This window comes from Phacochoerus africanus, chromosome 10 (genome assembly GCF_016906955.1).
Source record: "Phacochoerus africanus isolate WHEZ1 chromosome 10, ROS_Pafr_v1, whole genome shotgun sequence".
Classification (NCBI taxonomy): Eukaryota; Metazoa; Chordata; class Mammalia; order Artiodactyla; family Suidae; genus Phacochoerus; species Phacochoerus africanus.
Window position 1 is genome coordinate 100,837,947 of NC_062553.1, and position 7,598 is coordinate 100,845,544.

Below are 7,598 nucleotides of genomic sequence, written 5' to 3' on the forward strand. Positions count from 1 at the left end.
AGAGCTTCCAGGCTGGTGAACATGCAAAGATTTATGGAGAGAGCCTGGAAGCTCTCCCTTTCCCATACTTGCCCTATGCTTCTCTTCCACCTGGCTGTTCCCGAGTTATATCCTTTTATAACGAACTGGTCATCTAGCAAGTAATTTATTTTTCAGAGTTCCTCAAATTAATCAACTCTAAGGAGGAAGTCATGGAAGCCTCCAATCTATAGCTGGTTCTCCAGAGGAACAGGTGAGAACCTGGACTTGTAACTGGTGTCTGAAGCGGCTGGGGGAGCAGGAGGTAGTCTTGTAGGACTGAGCTCCTAGCCCATGAGATCTGATGTTATCTCCAGATAAATGGCATCAGTATTGAGTTGAATTGTAGGACACTCAGCTGGTGTTGGAGAATTGCTTGGTGATTTGGAGAAAAGCTACCCACCCGCTGTAATTGGTGATCATCCCTTGACTGTTCCCTATGGTCAGGGGAATGGGATTCTGCCCACACTGACTCTCTTGTCCTTGTCTGTGGAGTTAGGTGGAATAGGGTGGCAGGTATATTTCCAGAACAAGCAAGGAAGAAAGGAAGTTGGACACATACAAATGGACACAAATATTCCTACAATTCAGAGCAACAAACTAGAACACATGGAATAATTACAGCCTGATTGGGTGCTAAACAGACCAAATGTTTAGGTATTTGTGAAAAAAAAAAAGTGGTAGTGTACAGGAGAACTTTATAGAGTAAGTGGAATTTTATTAATTCGAATACATATTGAGTGCTTACTTTGTGCCAGGCATTACTCTAGATCCTGGGACGATAGCAGTGAACAAAACAGTAAAAAGTCCCTGTCGTTATAACGCTTACAGGTCTACAGAGGGAGACAGACAATAAACAGGATAGAGAAGTGAAGCACAAGTATAGGGTATGTTAGATAATGATTAGAGCTTTGGGGGTGGGGTGAGGGGAAATGATGTTTAAGATGCTCTTTGAAGTTGTCTTTTAAGGAATGAGAAAGGGGGAAGGAAAGACATTAAAGAAGAAGAGATATTGACACCCCTCCCCCAAAGGCATGGTTGGAAGATGTGTTGTTGTATGTGAATGGTGTAAAATTCCTAGTGGCAAAGTTAACACAATCAGAAAACCGGTCATCATCATTCACAATTCCCTGCACACTTTGGGAAAGAGCTGCATTTACGGACATTATCAACAAAGCACTTGCAGAGCATCCTTGGAAGCCAGTATTCATGGATGGCATAGTGGATGACGCAAGGTCACAAGTAATGACGTGGCCAGAATGAAAAAAATGGAATTAGAAAAAACAAGAAGAGTTCCATTGTTTCGTGGTTCAGAAGAACCATGCAAATTGTGAGGAATAGCAGCACTGCTATCCTTTCTTGTAGTGGAAGATATGAAATGAGCCAGAAACAAGGCATTTGACAATAAAGAACAGGAAGAGATATTTCCTGGACCTGAAGAGGAATAGTTGGCGTCTGGACAGTACTAACTCTCCAGGTGCACTGACTGGATGATAAACAAACACATAACTACTTCTTCTCAACCATTGCTGTAAATCTTCATGATAAATCACTATACCTCATGTGGCACCACAAATTTTCTAATACACTATTTAGTTAAAGTGTTTACAAAGATGGGGTCCTAGCAAAAAATGTCTGCCCAGACCTCTGCCTGCTCAGACCTCTGCCTGCTCAGACCTCTGCCTGCTCAAGGGGTGGGCCTGACCTCTGCACAGATTTCAGCATCTGACTCGGTGATGCCCCCAACACATGCTTCACGACACCCAGTCTCTAGCTGAACATCATGAGTAAGTTAGAGCCCTTCTACACAATTTTAGGGGAAAAAAAAATCAGAACTTTGAATTAGAATCAGAAAAAGTGAAATGAAAACTTTTCCCTAGGGATGTAAGCGGTCATCTTTGGGGGCGAGCTGGGAGGCAGTGCCTGGGTGAGCAGATGAGAGCTTTGGCTAATGTTCGTTTCTTTGGTTCCATGGCTATATTCCCTTTGTAGTAATTCATAGAGCTGTATATTTGTGATCTTTGTGCTTTCTGTATGCATTTACGCTTAAATAAAAAGTTTACCACCCCAAAATGAAAAATCACCCATAGACATAATTTGATTCGGAATTTTACAAATTATTTTACAACGTAGAGTCAAGTGGTCTGGAAGACAGTCTGTCCCTGGCATCGCCAAACGATTCATGTGGTGGATTTTAGGATAAGCTAAGCTCTTCCTTTGGGCTGTCCCATAACAAGCCAACCTCACAATTAAACTCAGCTCTGTCTCACAGCACTTCCCCACCCTGCTTCATAAAATAAGAATTCCTGTAGAGGCCGTGTCCAGACATGCACAATGCAGACTGACACACAGGGCTTGGAGAACTTCCCAGAGGTGGTTTAAGAGTGATTATATAACATGTTAAGTCTGTGTTCCTTTTTCAGGCATAACTGAACCTTTGCCAAAATAAGTAATTGCCCGTCTTTTCCCACTGACCCAAATAAAAACATGGTAAGTAAATTACAGTTCTGAAGCATATTCTCAAAACACACAGACACACAACCTGACATTCACGGCCCTCTGTGAGGAACACCTCACCTCCACACATTCTCTGAAGCTGAATTATGTCTTTTTAAGTCATACCACCTGTTGTGAGAGTTGAGGGGGGCAGGGGAAGAAATGAATGACTTTAAGAAACCAAAACAACAACAAAAGAACTGCTTCTCTTTTGCCCACTGGTTTTGGTCGGAAAAAGAAAACAAAGAATTTTAATAAGTCGACAAGTTTTAGGGAAGCCATGAAAATAGGCACGTGTCCATGTGCCCAAAGGCCTAATGAGATGCCAGCGGCAGACCTGAAAGAGACTGAATACATTCCTTCCTTCCCTTCCGGCTCCCTTTATGTCTGGTTTTTATAGAACTCTGGCTTTTATGGAGGAACGCAGTGTTTGCAAGAGGCAGATGTGTAGGTTCTCTTAGGTGATGTTTCTCCATTAACATGGAGGTGGGGGGTGGTGAGTGGATGCGTGGGTGGAGGGGCAGGAGCTGGAGGAGGAGCAGTGATGTGTCCACTGGCTCTTTGAGAATTAGCCACCTCCTTAAATCCATACCCAGTGACCTCACTTGGGTGGCCTGAAATCAGACTTGGGGGGAGTATTTACACCCCCGAATTGGCAAGCACTTCAGAACAGAGCTTTTGCTGTGTGTGGGGGTGTGTGTGTGTGTGTGTGAGAAAACAGCTGATTACTAACTATTAACTAGTGCCCCCTGGAGCAGGAGTCTAGGCAATATCTGGAGTGACTGTACATTCAGTGGGTGTAGTTCACTAACTCCTTCAACTACCTTCCCCGCAAAAAGGTAATTCTTGGGCTTGGATAGAACCACGGATAGAAGGGCCAGGAGACAATCCCACTGTGTTCTGGGCAAGTTCAGTCATACCTGGTGTGTTGTACTTTAAGGACAAGAGAGAAGAGTTACTCTGTGCCCAGGGAGTCCCATGGCATATGAAAAATACTCGAAATGACAGAGCACGTCCTGCGTAGGAAAAAAATGGACTCATGAGAGAAAAACTGTCTACAAATACTTAAAGGGCATTCATCCATTCATTTATTTACTCAGTAGATATTCGTAGAATGCTGTCTATGGGTAAAGTGGGGATTCAGCGATGAACAAGATGATGCAGTGTTTCTCTTCCTGAGTTTATGTTCAGGTGGAGGAGAATGATAACAGCACATGAGCAGATTTTTTTCTTTTTTTTTTTTCTTTTTTTGCCATGTGGAAGTTCCCAGGCCAGGGATCAAATCTGAGCCAGAGCAGTGACAACACCAAATCCTTAACCACTAGGCCACCAGGGAACTCCCAGATTATTCTTTTTAAAGCACACATGAGCTTTAAAATCCTGGGAGGGAAAGAAGAAAATGAGACAGAATAGACATAGGAGATAGAAAAGGCCATAAGAATATTTAGGGATTGTGGTCAGAGAAGGCCCCCCCCCCGGGGGGGGAATGTGATATTAAGTTGAGACCTAAAAAACAAACAAACAAATAAACAAACAAACAAACAATCAGTAGAAACTAGCAGGTGAAGAAGGAGGTTAAGGGCACGCTAGGGAGAGGGCCCAAGAATGCAAAGGCTTTCTGTGTTTGGGTCCAAGAGTAGAAGAGAATATTGTGGCTTCAGGGAAGCAAGTGAGGAAGAGGGCAGCTCAGGCCAGATACAGGGAGCTGGGCAGGGTAAGTCAAGGATCAACAAGACGGGTGTGTGTGTGTGTGGTGGTGGGAGCCCGGGTCTAGCAAAGGGAAGGGATGGCAGGATTCTGGGGGTCTTCAGAGGGCAGAGTCAGGGCCACTGGGTAGAAGTGAAGAGGCAGTGGGTGTCAGGGCTCAGATTTCCACTTTAAGGAGGTTTGACTTTGGGGTTTAGCCCTACCACCAATCACCAGGTGCCTGTTTGACTGGGTTGGGCCCTTGAACTGCATCACACTGCCAGGTGAGGAGCCCTGCTGCCCACTCTCAGGAGCCGCAGCTTACTTCATGGTCGCTGCAAATGCAGGGCATTTGCTGTACAGCGGAGCTGATGGCTCAGTATGGTACACAGTAGGTGCTCGATAAATGTCAGCTGCTGTTAGTAATTGTGTATGAAACTCCCCATGATGGGGCGAACCTGTACTAAGAAAAGGCAGCCACTTCTCAGGCTCGTTGTAGATGGCAAAGGTAGAGAGAGGGTTGCCTTTGGAGTCCCGAAGACTCTTGACAATGACGATTTTATAATTCTTTATTCTAACCCTGCTCCTACCCTTTTACCTATTCCTTACCTTTAGGTCATTCTCCCTCCTCACTTTCCTGTTAACACCTTTCTGACCTTGAATGAGGCACAGGGACATTCTCACTCATCCTCCCCCTAAGCTCCCCTCCCCCTCAGGTCCCATCCATCACTGCCAGGGCCAGAGAAACAGCGGAGGCTGGGGGCGCATCTCCTGGACAGAGCAGAGAGCACCCTTGCTACCACCTGCTAGCAAGCAGGACTCAAGGGAATGTGCAAGCCCTGCTTCTGCATTTAATCAGGTTCTGATGGAAGCTTTCAGGTGTGCTGATGACCTGACAAGCCTCAGCGACTGACTGCCTCCTCCTCTGCAGTGTGTATTGATTGAGCTCCTACTGTGTACTAAGGCTGCTCCGGGGACTAGGGACATGGTAATACTATCATAAATAAGCCAGACAATGAGTCTTTACCTTCATGGAGCTCGAATTTTCTAGATGGGTAAGAGAGAGAAATAAGCATTAACAAATGGACAGAATAATCTCAGATAATGATAAGTACTTCTAAAAATAAAATAAGGACAAGGAGTCATGGAACACTGCTTTAGACAGGGCTGTCATGGAAGTTAAAGGTAAAAGTTGGAAGCATGAGGTCGCGTGCTATGAGAGAAATGAAACAAGACTGGAACTGAACAGATGACAGATGGGAGGCAGCAGTTACAATTTTTCAGTACAAATAGAATTTGTGTGCACTTGAAGATGTTTTGACAACTATTTGCTCAGTTCAGTAAGTGGGCAAAATCCTGGAATATAGGGTGGAATTACTGACTTTCTTTTTTTTTTTTTCTTTCTGCCATTTCTTGGGCTGCTCCCTCGGCATATGGAAGTTCCCAGGCTAGGGGTTGAATCAGAGCTGTAGCTGCCAGTCTATGCCAGAGCCACAGCAACGAGGGATCCGAGCCACGTCTGCGACCTCACAGCAATGCCGGATCCTTAACCCACTGAGCAAGGCCAGGGATCGAACCCACAACCTCATGGTTCCTAGTCGGATTTGTTAACCACTGAGCTACGACGGGAACTCCCAGGAATGCCTGACTTTCTGTTTCCAGTTCCTCAATAGCGCTAAACATGCTGCTTTAGACATAATTGGCACTTGGTGTCTTTTTCAGGCTGCTGTAACAGAATGCAGTACACTGGGTTACTTAAACAACAAAGATTTATTTCTCACAGTTCTGGAGGCTGAGAAGTCCAAGATCCAGGTGTCAGTGGATCCAGTGTCTGGTGAGAGTCCTCTTCCTGGCTTGCAGATGGCCGACTTCCCCTTGTATCCTCATGTGGTGGAGAGCAGAGACAGGGTCAGCTCTCTTCTCTTCTTCTAATCCCATCATGGGGGCTCTACCCTTCTGACCTAATTACTTCCCAAAGGCCCCACCTTTTAACAGCATCCTTGGGAGTGGGGGTTAGGGTTTCAACTTATTGAGGGGAACATAAACATTTAGCCCATTACATTTGGTAAACAGATGTTTGTTGTATTTACTGATTTGAATTACCTTGAATTAGCCCAGGAAGCCTAACAGACTGGGGTGGGGGGGAGATGCTGTTTGTATAGAAAAGTTCATGGTGGCAAATTTATGAGGAGCATGATCCACTCAGATGCCGCCATCTCTGCTCATGTCTCTATCAGACAAGACCACTCAGGCTGGACTATAGAATAGTCAGGACACATGGGGTGAAATAAGGTAGCCCCAACATGGATATAATCTCTGAAAGTGAGGGTGGTGATGGGGATCAGCCATCTACCATTGGAAGACTCTCTGGAAATACCAAGTCAAGGTGATCTGGAGAAGAACCAAGTGCAACCCAGACAACTAGAGCAAGGAGGCCCGAAGTCAGACGACCTGGTGTCCAGTTTGGAAACTTTCCTTCTGTTTTCCCAAGAGATTCAGTCTTCAGAGGGCAGTGAAAAGTGGACTCTCACAGGAAGAACTGGAGAAGTATGTCTGGGTCTGTCCCACAGTCTTCTATTTGGTAAGTCTATCTTCTAGTGAACATCATTATCCAATGAATATTCTTTGTTCACATTTCTGGCTCACAAAGCAATTTTAGGATGATAGTTATGGCTTTCCAACAGGAAGACAGTGTACTGACCAGCCAAGGTGGCCATATGGCAACACCCAGCATTGCTATTCTTACTAAACAGTGACCGTCAGCATTCTGGTTTATATGTTGATATTGTGTGAAGTTTCTTTCTTTTTCTTTTCTTCCTGAGTTGCATTCTTTTTCATTAAGACAATTTTTTTAAGACAATTCTGAGTAAAATTGCAACGAATATACTGAGATTTCCCATATACTCCCTGCTCTCACACATGCAGAGCCTCCCTCATTATTGACATCCCTCACCAGAGCAGTGCATTTGATGCAACTGGTGAACCTACACTGACACATCATAATCACCCTAAGGCCAGTGTTTACCTTAGGGTTCACTCTTGGTGTTTGGACAAATGTACAACGACATGTAGCCATCATTATACTGTCATACACAGTTGTTTTACTGCCCCCCGCCATATTATTCAGAACTAAATAGAAATGATCTAACTATGAAAAGACATGGAGGAAACTTCAATGCTTATTACTTAGGGAAAGAAGCCATTCTCAAAAGCTACACGCTGTATGATTTTGACTATATTATAGTCTGGAAAAGGCAAAAACTGCAAGTGGGGGTGGGATAGTAACAAGGTCAATGGTTGCCAGGATTTGGGGTGGAGGGGTGAATAAGCAGAACCTTATTGTTCTTCAAGCCCCATTATATAGAGACCATTCTACCAATATCCCATTGTCTGGATGC